At 39.6% G+C, this 17,174-nt stretch overlaps 1 protein-coding gene across 1 annotated transcript in view; it reads right to left on the bottom strand.

Moving 5' to 3' along the window:
* The window catches only part of TRHR (thyrotropin releasing hormone receptor), a 562,879-nt gene that overhangs the window by 256,189 nt on the left and 289,516 nt on the right, over window positions 1-17,174 (bottom strand). The window lies entirely within an intron of this gene.

The raw sequence follows: 17,174 nt of genomic DNA, 5'->3' as shown, positions 1-17,174 counted from the left end.
CTTCAGGAATATTTAGTTATACCCCATGACACTAATTTATATGTGTGTATATATATATGGAGGTACATATATTTAGGAAAATACTATTTTAGAGGCATATGTTTATGCATTTATAGGAATTCAATTTTTATTATTCCTCTGACGTACATTCATAAGTATGAAATATAGCTTTACAGTGTTATTATGCCTTTCAAATATTTTATAGAAAAGGAGAATGTGAGAAAAAATGAGGAAGATTCAAGTAGAAAGATAACTTAGTTTAAGTATTAATAATATCACTCAAAAGATTAGCATTAATAATAATTATGATATGAAAAAGTCTAAAATAAAACCTTTACTCTCTTTAATGTAAAAGGAAAGCAAAATATAATAATTGCTTAAACCACTGTCTAGTGGTAGATAACCAGATCCCTTCTGTCCCCCTTCTGAGCTCCTTTTTGGCTCAGGAGGGGCTGCAGTTAAGGAAAGAAGGCTAACTTCTGTCAAACAAGTTCAAAACCTCACGGCCACAATAGAAGTTTGTTTTACGCTCGCATCTGAGTCTGATATGGATCAGGTAACTCTCTTCTAAGCTGTGATTCAGCAGCCCAGGCTGCTTTCATATTGTGGCTTCAGGGTCATTTTAGCATCATTCAGATAGCACATGGCAGGAAGAGTAAATGGGCAGCCACATCAGACCCTTAACTACCTTATCCTGGAAATTAACTCACATCATTTCCACACACATTCCATTCCCCAGAACCAGAAATGTAGCCCCACAGAGATGCAGGGAGTACATTCATAGTTTGGATTGGTGTATCTTCTTCATGAATTGACCCTTTATCATTATTATTTCCCTCCATACCTGGTAATATTCAACATCCTAAAGCCCACTTTAATACAGCCACTTCAGCTTCCTTCTGATTAATGTTTGCATGATATACATTTTTATCCTGTAACTTATCTATATCTTTATATCTAAATTTCACTGTCATTAGCTCTTGCTTGAAGATGGTTTTTATAAGCTCTTTGATTACACTAAGCTAGCTCTTCAATCTATTCCCCAGCATGGTCTTTTAAAAATTCAAGTATGATCTTATTCTCCTGCTTAAAAACCACCATTGACATTTTTTTTTTTTAGAATTAAATCCACACACCTTAGCCTTGATTACAAGTCCAAAGATGATCTGTCCTCTACTGAAACTTCCAGTATCATTACTGACATTCTTCCCCTCACATTTCATACTGTATATATACTGAACTTTTTTCAATTCCAGTAATTCCACTTCTGAATTGCCATCCATATGCTACCTCATTCTTCTAAGGACTAACTTCTGTCTGGATATTATATCATCTAGAAATCTACTTTGACCTGTCAATTCTGAATTAAGTACTCTTCCTTTATGTTCCCGCTGTACCATTTATTCCTTTATCACAGCACTGATGAAATGGCATTACACTTGCCTGTTAAACTGGCACACCCCCCATCAGATTGTAAACTCCCTGAAAGTTAGGATGTATCCATTCAGTTCACTGCTGTACATCTGAAACTTAGCATAGAATCTTTTGACATTTAATTAATACTTGTTGAGTGAGTGGCTGAATTATTGAATATTATTAATGACTTTAATAAGAAATTTCAGTGCAGTGATAGACCCATAAACTGGAACATATCTCGAAAAAGAGATGTGATAAAGGACAGGGAAAGAGTTGAAGTCAGTTGAGATATTTCTTGAATAAATAACAGGAGACCATGGTGGTATGGTATCAGGAGTACTGAATGATTTTATACTCTCCCACTCTCCATGCATAACAGTATGTTGGATGAAGCCAAGCTAGAGAAAACTGTCTTTTAGTTCTTCTTAAGATGAGAGAACAAAATCCTTACACTATGATACAAACTCTTAAAGCAGAGATTCAGATCAGGTGCTTGAAACCTGAATTCTCTCCAAAAGCATATTGCTCTTTTATAATGAACTACTACATACAGTACGGTGCATGAAATTAAGAGTCAACTCCGATACCTAACTCAAAGAGAATGCTCATATAAGCATATCTAGGTCAACGTGCCAGTGTCCCAAAGCCTCTCCTTTTGCTTTCTGCAAATCACTATTCCCTCCCTCCCTTGCATATGTAGCCTCTATCTTGAAATTTATGGCAACCACATTCTTGCTTTTCTCATTGTTTCACCAATATCCCAAAGTACTCTGATATAGTTTTGCCTCTTTAGCTAACAATATAAATGGACTTGCACAGTTACACATTAGTATTTTTTAGTGGCTAGCTTCTTTTCTTCATTCTTACTGTTGGGTTTTAAAATATTCATAATTATTAATTTTTATCCAGAATGTACTCATGGTATTTGGATCAGAGACCTTACCATTATTCACTTAAAAAGCAAATAATGACCATGTGGTTCCCAACACTCCACTTTTACCCCTGGGACAACACAAGAAAAGCCAAGTCAAATGTCTTATGCATACAAACTTCAAAGTCTTTATCAGAGGTGAGAAACAGAGAAAAAATTGATTTTGTCTGCTTATACACAGAAGCCAGAAAAAGCTGCCTTTTCCTCCCCTCCCAAAAGAAGAGAGAAAAACTTCACTCTTTGGACACAAGAATCTCTGACTGAAACCTGACTGTTTATCCTCTATATCTTTTTATCCTCACTTTTGTCTTTTTCATCATTTTGTCTCTTTGCGCTTTCTTTGAGATGTTTTATTCTGATCTACCTCCAGTTTACTAATTCTCTCTTCACTATGTCTAATCTCTTAATCTGTCCACTGAGTTCTTAATTTTGATTCTGGCAATTTTCATTTTTTATTCCCAGTTCTCTGACAAAATTCTAAATTTTGTCTTATTTCATTGAGCACAGTAAATATAGTTATTTAAAATTCTCTAGGGACTTCCCTGGTGGTCCAGTGGTTAAGAATCTGCCTTCCAATGCAGGAGATGTGGGTTCCATCCCTGGTCGGGAACTAAGATCCCACAGGGCACGGGACAACTAAGCCCATGTGCCAAAACTACTGAGCCCGCGCACTCTAGAGCCCACACGCCACAGCTAGAGAGAAGCCCACGTGCCACAACGAAGATCCCACATGCTGCAACTAAGATCCGACGCAGCCAAATAAATAAATAAATATTTTTTTAAAAATGAAATAAAATTCTTTAATATCTGAAGTCTCCTATTGGTCATTTTCTATTGTTTTATGTTTCTGTTTGTTTTCATACATGTGATATAATCTTCTGATGTGCTTGGGTTTTTTCTTTGTTTTACTTTTAATTTTAAAATAATTATAGATTCTTGGAACGTTGCAATGATATTACAGAAAGATCGTGTGTACCCTTCATTCGGTTTCCCTCAATGGTTACATTTTGTGTAACTATATATAATATCAATCCAGAAAACTGCTAGTTTACCACATGCGTAGATTTGTGTAGCCACCACCCCAATCAAGATACAGAACTACTCCATCACCACAAAGATCTCCCTCATGCTAACCCTTATAGTTATGATCACAGCCACTCCTATACCACCCACAATCCTTAACCCTAGGAAACCACTAATGTGTTCTCCATCTCTATAACTTTGTCATTATGAAAATGTTATAGATATATAACGTTATATATATGCTATATATAATGTTATATACATTATATATATATATATATATATATATATATATGAGAGAGAGAATTATACAGTATGTGACCTTTAGAAATTGGCTTTTTTTTATTGTTATTTTTTATTCTGAGTTAATGTATTTGCAAAATTGTTTGTAAAACTGGTTTGAGATGATGCAGTATTTTTTTTTCCTTTTTCAAAGATTGCTTCTTATGCCAAGTACCTGGTGTTCTAGCACTCTGAAATTACCGTGGTTAAATTTTAGGGATTGACATCTTAACAAAGTGAGGTGCACTCCCTGTGAGGTCCCATCTAACTGCTTCACACTGCTAGGATGCAACCTTTTAGGATTTTTAACCCAAAGTTTAAGGAGTGGAGCAGATTCACTATAATTCCTTCCCTTGGTGGGCTCAGAACCCCAGTCTCCACTCTCCTTAGCTTCTTGGACTCTCAACTATTTCCTCTTGAATCACCTAACATCCCCAAGTAAAAGGAAACTCCAAGCTCCTGACTTGCCTCACGGACTCTCTCTCCTTTTCTGGATTGTAGCCCAGTAATTTTTCTCTATCTTGTTAAATTTACATGTCTTCAAGCAAGTGATTTTTGTACATTTTGTCCAGATTTCTTTTTTTTTTTGGTTCCCCCTTTTACTTTATTTATCTATTTAGCATCTTTACTGGAGTATAACTGCTTTACAATGGTGTGTTAATTTCTGCTGTATAAAAAAGTGAATCAGATATACGTGTACATATATCCCAATATCTCCTCCCTCTTGCGTCTCCCTCCCACCCTCTCTATCCCACCCCTCTAGGTGAACACAAAGTACTGAGCTGATCTCCCTGTGCTATGCATCTGCTTCCCACTAGCTATTTTACGTTTGATAATGTATATATGTCCATGCCACTCTCTCAGCTTACCCTTTCCCTTGTCCCAGCTTACCCTTACCCTTCCCCGTGTCCTCAAGTCCGTTCTCTACATATGCGTCTTTATTCCTATCCTGCCCCTAGGTTCTTCAGAACAATTTTTTTTTTTAGATTCCATATATATGTGTTAGCGTATGGTATCTGTTCTTTATTTCTGACTTACTTTACTCTGTATGATACACTCTAGGTCCATCCAGCTCACTATGAAATAACTCAATTTCATTTTGTTTTATGGCTGAGTAATATTCCATTGTATATATGTGCCACATCTTCTCTATCCATTCATCTGTCAATGGACACTTAGGTTGCTTCCATGTCCTGGCTATTGTAAATAGAGATTCAATGCACATTGTGGTACATGACTCTTTTTGAATTATGGTTTCCTCAGGGTATATGCCCAGTAGTGGGATTGCTGGGTCATATGGTAATTCTATTTTTAGTTTTTAAAGGAACCTCCATAATGTTCTCCATAGTGGCTGTATCAATTTACATTCCCACCAACAGTGTAAGAGGGTTCCCTTTTCTCCACACCCTCTCCAGCATTTATTGTTTATAGATTTTTTGATGATGGTCATTCCGACTGGTGTGAGGTGATACCTCATTGTAGCTTTGATTTGCATTTCTCTAATGATTAGTGATGTTGAACATTCTTTCATGTGTTTCTTGGCAATCTGTGTATCTTCTTTGGAGAAATATCTGTTTAGATATTCTGTCCATTTTTGGATTGGGTTGCTTGATTTTTTGATATTGAGCTGCATGAGCTGCTTTTATATTTTGGAGATTAATCCTTTGTCAGGTGCTTCATTTGCAAATATTTTCTCCCATTCTGAGGGTTGTCTTTTCGTCTTGTTTATGCTTTCCTTTGATGTGCAAAAGCTTTTAAGCTTCATTAGGTCACATTTGTTTATTTTTATTTCCATTTCTCTAGGAGGTGGGTCAAAAAGGATCTTGCTGTGATTTATGTCGAAGAGTGTTCTTCCTATGTTTTCCTCTAAGAGTTTTATAGTGTGTGGCCTTACATTTAGGTCTTTAATCCATTTTGAGTTTATTTTTGTGTATGGTGTTAGGAAGTGTTCTAATTTCATTCTTTTACGTGTAGTTGTCCACTTTTCCCAGCACCACTTATTGAGGAAGCTGTCTTTTCTCCATTGTATATTCTTGCCTCCTTTGTCAAAGATAAGGTGACCATATGTGCATGGGTTTATCTCGGGACATTCTATACTGTTCCATTGATCTATAGTTCTGTTTTTGTGCCAGTACCATACTGTCTTAATTACTGTAGCTTTGTAGTGTAGTCTGAGGTCAGGGAGCCTGATTCCTCCAGCTCCGTTTTTCTTTCTCAAGATTGCTTTGGCTATTTGGGGTCTTTTATGTTTCCATACAAATTGGGAAATTTTTTGTTCTAGTTCTGTGAAAAATGTCAGTGGTAGTTTGATAGGGATTGCATTGAATCTGTAGATTGCTTTGGGTAGTATAGTCATTTTCACAATGTTGATTCTTCCAATCCAAGAACATGGTATATCTCTCCATCTATTTGTATCATCTTTAATTTCTTTCATCAGTGTCTTATAGTTTTCTGCATACAGGTCTTTTGTCTCCATAGGTAGATTTATTCCTAGGCATTTTATTCTTTTTGTTGCAATGGTAAATGGTAATGTTTCCTTAATTTCTCTTTCAGATTTTTCATCATTAGTGTATAGTAATGCAAGAGATGTCTGTGCATTAATTTTGTAACCTACTACTTTACGAATGTCATTGATTAGCTTTAGTAGCTTTCTGGTAGCATCTATAGGATTCTCTATGTATGGTATCATGTCATTTGCAAACAGTGACATTTTTACTTCTTCTTTTCCAATTTGGATTCCTTTTATTTCTTTTTCTTCTCTGACTGCCATGGCTAAAACTTCCAAAACTACGTTGAATAATAGTGGTGAGAGTGGGCACCCTTGTCTTGTTCCTGATCTTAGTGGAAATGGTTTCAGTTTTTCACCACTGAGAATGATGCTGGCTGTGGGTTTGTCATGTATGGCCTCCATTATATTGAGGTAAGTTCCCTCTGTGCCCACCTTCTGGAGGGTTATCACAAATGGGTGTTGAACTTTGTCAAAAGTTTTTCTGCAGCTATTGAGATGATCATATGGTTTTTAGCCTTCAATTTGTTAATATGGTCTATCACATTGACTGATTTGTGTACCTTGAAGAATCTTTGCATTCCTGGGATAAACCCCACTTGATCATAGTGTATGATCCTTTTAATGTTCTGTTGGGTTCTGTTTGCTAGTATTTTGTTGAGGATTTTTGCATCTATGTTCGTCAGTGATATTGGCCTGTAGTTTTCTTATTTTTTGATATCTTTGTCTGGTTTTGGTATCAGGGTGATAGTGGCCTTGTATAATGAGTTTGGGAGTGTTCCTCCCTCTGCTATATTTTGGAAGAGTTTGAGAAGATTAGGTGTTAGCTCTTGTCCAAATGTTTGGTAGAATTTGCCTGTGAAGCCATCTGGTCCTGGGCTTTTGTTTGTTGAAAAATTTTTAATCACAGTTTCAATTTCAGTGCTTGTGATTCATCAGTTTATATTTCTTATTTCTTCCTGATTCAGTCTTGGATGGTTGTGCTTTTCTAAGAATTTGTCCATTTCTTCCAGGATGTCCATTTTTTTGGCATATGGTTGCTGTAGTAATCACTCATGATCCTTTGTATTTCTGCAGTTTCAGTTGTTTCTTCTCCTTTTTCATTTCTAATTCTATTGATTTGAGTCTTCTCCCTTTTTTTCTTGATGAGTCTGGCTAACGGTTTATCAATTTTGTTTATCTTCTCAAAGAACCAGCTTTTAGTTTTCTTGATCTTTGCCATCATTTCCTTCATTTCTTTTTCATTTATTTCGGATCTGATCTTTATAATTTTTTCCTTCTGCTAACTTTGGGGGTTTTTTGTTCTTCTTTCTCTAATTGCCTTAAGTGTAAGGTTAGGATGTTTATTTGAGATGTTTCTTGTTTCTTGAGGTAGGATTATGTTGGTATAAACTTCCCTCTTAGAACTGCTTTTGCTGCATCCCATAGGTTTTGGGTCGTCGTGTTTTCATTGTCATTTGTTTCTAGGTATTTTTTTATTTCCTCTTTGATTTCTTCAGTGACCTCTAGGTTATTTAGTAGTGTATTTTTTAGCTTCTATACGTTTATATTTTTTACAGATTTTTTCTTGTAATTGATATCTAGTCTCATCTTATTGTGGCTGGAAAAGACACTTGATACAATTTCAATTTTCTTAAATTTACCAAGGCTTGATTTGTGACCCAAGATATGATCTATCCTGGAGAATGTTCCATGAGCGCTTGAGAGGAAAGTGTATTCTCTTGTTTTTGGATGGAATGTCCTATAAATATCAATTAAGTCCATCTTGTTTAATGTATCATTTAAAGCCTGTGTTTTCTTATTTATTTTCATTTTGGATGATCTGTCCATTGGTGAAAGTGGGGTGTTAAAATCTCTTACTATTATTGTGTTACTGTCAATTTCCCCTTTTATGGCTGTTGGCTTTTGCCTAATGTATTGAGGTGCTCCCACGTTGGGTGCATCAATATTTACAATTTTTATATCTTCTTCTTGGATTGATCCCTTGATCATTATGTAGTGTCCTACTGTGCCTCTTGTAATAGTCTTTAAAGTCTATTTTGTGTGATATGAGAATTGCTACTGCAGCTTTCTTTTCATTTCCATTTGCGTGAAATACCTTTTTCCATCCCCTCACTTTCAGTCTGTATGCGTCCATAGATCTAAAGTTGATCTCATGTAGACAGCATATCTACAGGTCTTGTTTTTGTATCCATTTAGCCAGTCTATGTCTTTTGGTTGGTGCATTTAATCCATTTACATTTAAGGTAATTATCGATATGTATGTTCCTATTACCATTTTCTTAATTGTTTTGATTTTGTTATTGTAGGTCTTTTCCTTCTCTTGTGTTTCCTGCCTAGAGAAGTTCCTTTAGCATTTGTTGTAAAGCTGGTTTGGTGGTGCTGAGTTCTCTTAGCTTTTGCTTGTCTGTAAAGTTTTAAATTTTTCTATCAAGTCTGAATGAGATCCTTGCTGGGTAGAGTAATCTTGGTTGTAGGTTTTTCCCTTTCATCACTTTAAATATGTCCTGCCACACCCTTCTGGCTTGTAGAATTTCTGCTGATGAATCAGCCACTAACCTTATGGGGATCCCCTTATATGTTATTTGTTGCTTTTCCCTTCTGCTTTTAATACTTTTTGTTTGTATTTAAATTTTGATAGTTTGATTAATATGTGTTTTGGCATGTTTCTCCTTGGATTTATCCTCTATGGGACTCTGCACTTCCTGGACTTGATTGACTATTTCCTTTTCCATATAACGGAAGTTTTCAACTATAATCTCTTCAAATATTTTCTCAGTCCCTTTCTTTTTCTCTTCTTCTTCTGGGACCCCTATAATTCAAAGGTTGGTGCGTTTAATGTTGTCCCAGACGTCTCTGAGACTGTCCTCAATTCTTTTCATTCTTTTTTCCTTATTCTGCTCTGTGGTAGTTATTTCCACTATTTTATCTTCCAGGTCACTTATCCATTCTTCTGCCTCAGTTATTCTGCTATTGATTCCTTCTAGAGAATTTTTAATTTCATTTATTGTGTTGTTCATCATTATTTGTTTGCTCTTTAGTTCTTCTAGGTCCTTGTTAAATGTTTCTTGTATTTTCTGCATTCTATATCCAAGATTTTGGATCACCTTTACTATCATTACTCTGAGTTCTTTTTCAGGTAGACTGCCTATTTCCTATTCATTTGTTTGGTCTTGGGGGTTTTTACCTTGCTCCTTCATCTGCTGTGTATTTCTCTGTCTTCTCATTTTGCTTAACTTACTGTGTTTGGGGTCTCCTTTTTGCAGGCTGCAGGTTCATAGTTCCTGTTGCTTTTGGCATCTGCCCCCAGTGGGTTAGGTTTGTTCAGTGGGTTGTGTAGGCTTCCTGGTGGAGGGGACTGGAGCCTGTGTTCTGGTGGAGGAGGCTGGATCTTGTCTTTCTGATGGGCAGGACTGTGTCCAGTTGCATGTTTTGGGGTGTCTGTGAACTTATTATGATTTTAGGCAGTCTCTCTGCTAATGGGTGGGGTTGTGTTCCTGTCCTGCTAGTTGTTTGGTATGTGGTGTCCAGCACTGTAGCTTGCTGGTGGTTGAGTGGATGTGGGTCTTAGCATTGAGATGGAGGTCTCTGGGAGAGCTTTCGCCATTTGATGTTACATGGGGCCGGGAGGTGTCTGGTGGTCCAATGTCCTGAACTCGGCTCTCCTGCCTAAGAGGCTCAGGCCTGACACGTGGCCGGAGCACCAAGACCCTGTCAGCCACATGGCTCAGAAGAAAAGGGAGGGGAAAAAAGGAAAGAAAAATAAAATAAAATAAAGTTATTAAAATAAAAAAATATATTAAAAAATAAAAAAATTTAGAAAAGAAGGAAAGAAGAGAGCAACCAGACCAACAAACAAATCCAGCAGTGATAACAAGCACTAAAAACTATACTAAAAAAGAAAAAAAAAATGGACAGACAGAACCGTAGGACAAATGGTAAGAGCAAAGCCATATAGATAAAATCACACAAAAGAAGCATATACATATACACTTACAAAAAGGGCAAATGCAATATATATATATATATATATATAAAGAAGAGAGCAAAATCAGTAAATCTACCAATGATAATAAGCTCTAAATACTAAACCAAGATAAACATAAAAACAGAAACAAATTAGATGCAGAAAGGAAACCCCAAGTCTACAGTTGCTCCCAAAGTCCACTACCTCAATTCTGGGATGATTCGTTGTCTACTCAGGTATTCCACAGATGCAGGGTACATCAAATTGAATATGGAGATTTAATCCGCTGCTCCTGAGGCTGCTGGGAGAGATTTCCCTTTCTCTTCTTTGTTTGCACAGCTCCTGGGGTTCAGCTGTGGATTTGGCCCCGCTTCTGCATGTAGGTCGCTTGAGGGTGTCTGTTCCTGCCCAGACAGGATGGGGTTAAAGTAGCAGCTGATTAGGGGGCTCTGGTTCACTCAGGATGGGGGGAGGGAGGAGTACGGAATGCGGGATGAGCCTGCGGCGGCAGAGGTTGCAACAGCCTGAGGCGCACTGTGTGTTCTCCTGGGAAAGTTGTCCTTGGATCACGGGACCCTGGCAGTGGCGGGCTGGACAGGCTCCTGGGAGGGGAGGTGTGGATAGTGACCTGTTCTTGCACACAGGCTTCTTGGTGGCTGCAGCAGCGGCCTTAGCATCTCATGCCCGTCTCTCGTGTCCAGGTTGATAGCTGCAGTTCACGCCCGTCTCTGGAGCTCATCTAGGAGGTGCTCTGAATCTCCTCTCCTTGCGCACCCCGAAACAATGGTCTCTTGCCCCTTAGGCAGGGCCAGAGTTTTTCCAGGACTCCCTTCTGGCTAGCTGTGGAGCACTAGCCCCCTTCAGGCTGTTTTAACGCAGCCAACCCCAGTCTTCTCCCTGGGATCTGACCTCCAAAGCCCGAGCCTCAGCTCCCAGCCCCGCCCGCCCCGTTGGGTGAGTAGACAAGCCTCTCGGGCTGGTGAGTGCTGGTCGGCACTGATCCTCTGTGCAGGAATCCCTCCCCTTTGCCCTCTGCACCCCTGTTGCTACACTCTCCTCCATGGCTCTGAAGCTTCCCCCCAACCCCCCCCCCCCGGTCTCCACCAGTGAAGGGGCTTCCTAGTGTGTGGAAACCTTTCCTCCTTCACAGCTCCCTCCCAGAAGTGCAGGTCCCATCCCCATTGTTTTGTCTCTGTTTTTTCTTTTTTTTTTTCCCTACCCAGGTACGTGGGGAGTTTCTTGCCTTTTGGGAAGTCTGTGGTCTTCTGCCAGCGTTCAGTAGGTGTTCTGTACGAGTTGTTCCATGTGTAGATATATTTCTGATGTATTTGTGGGGAGGAAGGTGATCTCCACATCTTACTCCTCCGCTATCTTGAAGGTCCTCTGTCCAGATTTTTTAATTATCCTCAGCAATGGGTGGGTCTAAATCACTTTGTCTGCTGTTACCAGAAACAAACGTTTCCTATAGTTATGTTTTCTTTGATCCATACAAATTTAAAATTTTTTTCATTTAAATTTTAAAGATTTTAAATTTTTAAATAAAAATTGGGATATCTGACTTTTATTGATGTATGAATTCACTCAAGACAAACATCTGGTAAAGCAGTTAGGGGACACTGACCCCTTAGGAAAAGCACTTGCTCTCAATTTGGCTACAGTCTTCCCTCCTCCCTAGTGTCTGTATCTGTCCACTTTATTTATTTAAATAACTTGCTATCCTGGCCGCTATAGCATTTTTATTTAAAGAAGACTTTAAAACTTAATGTGACTTTTTTGTTGTTCCTAGAATTTTGTTAGTAAATGAGATCTTCATTACTATAAAAGTTGGTCATTTTTATCCTTTTCTTCCACCATTTAGAAGTGTCAGCTTGGACATAAAGTAAATCATATTCCTTGTACTATTCCCATGAAGTCACTGAGCCTCTATCCAGCCAATGTCTTTCTTACCACCCTACAACCTAGCCTCTCCTATTAACTCTAAATCCACTAAGGATATTTATTTATAATCAGTCCTTTTTATTATTGCTGAAGAGAGAAAACTGGAAAGTATCCTCAGTCATCATTACAAGAGACTATTTGTTAAAAGTCCCTGTACTACCTTTCTGGCCACTTGGCGAGGCTTGTGAGATCTTAGTTCCCTGACCAGGGATCGAAACTGGGCCCTAGACATTGAAAGCGTGGAGTCCTAACCACTGGACCACCAGGGAATTCCAAAGTCCCTGCACTACCTTTGGTTCACATGGTAAATTTACTTCTCAGAGTCTATATTTCCAGTTGGTGTAATCATGATTGTGCCTCTCATACCTCATGGAGTATAAGTAAACAGGAAAATATGAACCATATTAAAAATTATGTAAGATCAAAATCATTACTTAGACTTTAGTATCATTTTTTTTATTGGTGTCAATCATTTTGTAAGCATACAGTGAAGAACCATTGTTGGCCATGTATTTCTGCTGTTTCATGCCCAAGTGTATCTTCAAAGTTATAGAAAGAATATATTGGTTCTCAAAGAGCTTAAATTTTACCTGGGAAGAGAGACAGCAGTCTAAAGAAAGCAGTATAAAATATATATGAAATACTTCTATAGATGTAACATGATAGTATAAAAGGAAGTGTATTATGCCACTAGAATGCCAATTAGAAGAGCAATAAGAATTTGGGGGTTGTGAACAAGAAAGCCTCTTGAAAAAGGTTCCTGGGTGAGATTTTGAGGGAATTTTAGACATGAACTTATAGGAGAGAGAGGTGAAATTATTCTAGCAAATGGTATTTTTCGCAAAGCTTTTCTTTCCAGAAGCTTATTAAGTTCACATTTATTCTTTTTCTGCAGAATTTTGAAGGAGATTTTGTACCATGTTGGCACAGAGTTGATTTTATTTTAATGCTCAAGAATATGTAGACAGTCAAGTGTACTATATTCAGAAATAGGAAATGAGAGAGAATAATGTGAATAGATAATCATCTCCAGTCTCAGTTCAGTCTTGGCATTTTCCTTCACTCTACTCAGTAGAAATATTTTACTTCTGTAGGAGATAATAAGACATTTAATATGTGGATACTGACCTTAAGGAGCTTACAATTGCTATTAGAGGTTTAGGCACCTAAGTGAGAAGTTAAACGATATGCAGTAGTTACCTAGACATTCTAGAAATGTCACAAGGTAGTGGCTGATAAATATTAAAAAATGTCAGTGCTGACAAGTCCTAGTATAGTTCATAGGAGGTAGAAGCTTTGGGAGCTGGCTTGGAGGAAAAGGGCTTCATGAAGGAGATGTAACTTAGAATCATTTCAGCAGGAAACCGTAGAGGTCCTCTAACCCAACTAGATGAATCCCTTCTGCCACATCACTAATCAATGGTTCTTTTTTTTTTTTATCCTCTCCAGTAATAACAGAATTCACTTTCATGAGACATCCTGCTTCAAGCCCTTAAAGAGAATGTTCTTCCTTATGCTCAGCCTCAAATTAGCCTCCTTATTAAGTCTGATAGTGTTATCCAGAGCTTCCCAGCCCCTGTATCCATCATCCTCAGGTGCCCCAGTATACTACAGATGTGCCGGTTTATCTCTTCCCTTGGGCCCCCTAGCTGTCTTGCAGGGCCTGAAGTACCCATAGCACCAGGATGATGGCCATGAGAAACCTCCTGTGTTTATCCCAGTGCAATACTATGATCACTTCTTATTTATGCTCTGCTGTGAAAATGATTGTGAAGCATTGCTCAGTATAGTGTAGTGGTGAAGATAGACACGAGTTGGAATCTTGGCTCTACCAGCTACTTATTACTTCTAATACCTTGGGAAAAAGACAGTTTCAATACTCAATTTCTACATTGTAAAATGGGTATAATAATACTGGCTCCCTTATAGAGTTGGTCTAAAAATTAAAGATAACACATTAGGACAAATAAATACTATTATTGTCATTGGTTCTGCTTTTCCCTTTTTTAACCACAATATAGAATTCCTCTTCTATTCATAAACTTCAAATAATTTAAAGTTAGTTTTTGTTTCCTTTGAGTCTCCTCCTCTGGCTAAATATCCCAAGTTCCTTTAGCATCTCCTTGTCCAACGTGAGTTTAAGTTTCTTCAACTTCTTAATTGCTCTCTTCTGGACACTGCATGGTGTCTTTGGGCTCCCTTTTAAATATATAGTACTAAGAACAGAATGCACCCCAGCAAATGTGGCTTGATGAGCTAATCCTTGAAGCGTGGAGGGAATAGGGGAATGAGGAAAGGATATTCTCACTGGAAAACAGTGTAATTAATGAGCAAAGGAGAAAAAGCCATAATAGATATGTCATGTTTAGCAACAGATGGGCTTAACTGGCTAAAAGAGAGTCATAGTGAGAAAAGATTTAGAAGTGTTATATTACGAAGTCCCTGGAACTATGAGACTATGAATTCTATCAATATAAAGGAAAACCAACAAAATCATCATTATAGGAGGTTGATCTATTATTTGAAAGCAAGCAACCACAGAATTTATGTGAGCTACTCACAAGCAGGAAGACGTTATATTATAACCCTTCTCTTGCTCCCCTTTGATAAAAACAATCAATAACCCTAGAATCACCCCAAAGGAGATGCTGAAAACTTGGAGACGATTCACAAACCGCACATTCTGTTTGGCTGTTGGCTGTCGCAGTGTTGGCTGTGGTTAAAAAGAGGCTGGTGACCCAAAGAAGTTACTTTGTCCTGTCCTAGGAATCACATCTCAGTAGCTTCAACCTCCAGATTTCCTTTATTCCTAACCCTTTCTTTTCTTGCCTTCTGGTCCTTTTTCCATTCTTTCAATTTGCATAATGCTTAGGACCTTTGGGGGTTCATGCCACCTCTACCGAGTACTAGCTGTATGACTTAGGGCAAATTACTCAGCTTCTTTGTTATTCAGTTTCCTCTTTTGTAAAACCCCATCTTTACAAAAGTGGATTTTTACAGGACTTTAAAAATTAACTGTGGGGCTTCCCTGGTGGCGCAGTGGTTGAGAGTCCGCCTGCCGATGCAGGGGACACGGGTTCGTGCCCCGGTCCGGGAAGATCCCACATGCCGAGGAGCGGCTGGGCCCGTGAGCCATGGCCGCTGAGCCTGCGCGTCCGGAGCCTGTGCTCCGCAACGGGAGAGGCCACAACAGTGAGAGGCCTGCGTACCGCAAAAAAAAAAAAAAAAAATTAACTGTGACCATTAAATGAGTTAATGTATCCAACGTGATTAGCAGAGAGCCTGGCAATAGTAAGTGCTATGTATGTTAATTATTGTTATTTTGGGTCATTATTATTCAAACACTCTGCTAGGCACAGGGGATGCAGAGGAGAACAGGACAATCCCTTACCCTCAATGTTCACATTTCTCCTGATTTTGTGACCAAGGCAATGACTTTGGAAGCAGATTCTTGGATACAATTTATTAGCAATCATTAATTGTCTTTGTAACCCTGGATGAGGCACTTAATTCCTCTGAGCCTCTTTCCTTATCTGTAAAATGAGGATTAATAAAATCTACGTGGAGGATTTGTTCTGACTTTTAAACAAAACGAAATATGCATATTGCCTGGCACATAGTTGTAACTAAATATACACTCCTTCCCTCATAATCCTGTGGCCACACCTGAGGCTAGGGGACCTAAGCCTGAGTTTAAGAGCCAGCGATTTCTTCTAACGTGCCAGGCCGGAGCACGGAGGTATAGCGGGAACTCGTCTTCAGGAAGGGCAAAAACGAGAAGGTAGGACAGAAGAGAGACAGGAGGGAGGCAGGGAGGCCGAACCGCACTACATCTCCCGGGATGCTCAGCAAGAGGGAGAGCCGAGCCCCGCCCCGGCCCGCCCAACCGGCACAGCAGGCGCTGCCCACCCCACGGAGCCCGGCGGCGCGCAGAGGCTACAAGTGCTGCGGCTTGTGAGCGGGGTACTTTCCCGAGGAGCCGCGCAGGGACAAGCGCGCGGTGCTCGAGCATCGCTGGGTGGCCAAGGCAGGAGGTGAGTGGCGGAGAGAGGGACGGGGAGGAGGCGCTGGGGCGAGGGAGAGACCCCGAGAGCCTGGCCGAGCGTCCCCAGTCCTTGCCCAAGGTGCCTGCCTTGCCTTAGGGTATTTGGCGAACGCAGCCCAACACTGGGTACCTCGGCGGACGCGGAGTTCACCCGGAATGGATTGACTGATTCCGCGAAGGACACCGCTGCCCGGAGCTCGCGGCGCGCCCTTCCCGCACAGCGCGCGCAGGACGGATCCCGAGGTCGCCTCCCCCAGACCAGCCTCGCCTGTGTCAGTTAGTTCCAATGCAAATATTAATGTCCTTAATTGCTGGCAGACGGACAAGGGAGAGTGCTGACCCCTCGTTTTGCGGTGCAGTTTTATTAACCGCGCTCTTAAACCAGAGACGAGAGGGAGTAGACTGAAGGAAAGAGCCTTTAGCTGGTCCCCTGGGATTATCCATTCTCTCCTGAGAATGGAAGCCCCGGATAACGGAGCTGCAAAGGAAATCGACTGTGCGGCTTGTTCCGATGGAACAAGCAGTCTCCCTTTTAAGAGAAAAAGAAGCAGGAGAAGGGAATTAAGTGGAGATTTCTCTCCCTCTTTGTTATAAATTGGAAGTCCCATAAGGGACTCTGCCGATTTTTATCTAAAGTAATCCAATTTGATGGGTTATTTGTGCCAAGGGTTAATCACAGCGCCTAATGTTTGAGGGAACTGCGAGATGATTTCTCATTTCAGTAATTGGTCAAACCCGTTATCATCGCTTCCTTCACTGAGGGATCCTGCAGTGGGGGTCTGTCCACCTACTAAAGGAAAGCTCTGGTTCAGTTGTGTTTTTCCTGCACCTGATTTTGTTTGCTTTTGTTTTGGGTTTGGTTTTTATCTGTTTTAGCCCCAGAGAAACGCCGATAATAGGAGAGAAGTGAGTGAGTGTGTGTGTGTGTGTGTGTGTTTTAAACAAACTCTAATGTAGAACAGAAAACATGTAAATTTCCTCTCCCATATTTTAAGTGAGTTGCCAGGTGGACTTTAGGTTAGCCTACCTGCGTTTCTGTGTGGGTTTACCAGCTGCTGGGATGTGG

This window comes from Tursiops truncatus, chromosome 17 (genome assembly GCF_011762595.2).
Source record: "Tursiops truncatus isolate mTurTru1 chromosome 17, mTurTru1.mat.Y, whole genome shotgun sequence".
NCBI classification, from domain to species: Eukaryota; Metazoa; Chordata; class Mammalia; order Artiodactyla; family Delphinidae; genus Tursiops; species Tursiops truncatus.
Note: the sequence above shows the minus strand (reverse complement) of the source record. Positions and strands in the feature narration are given on the sequence as shown.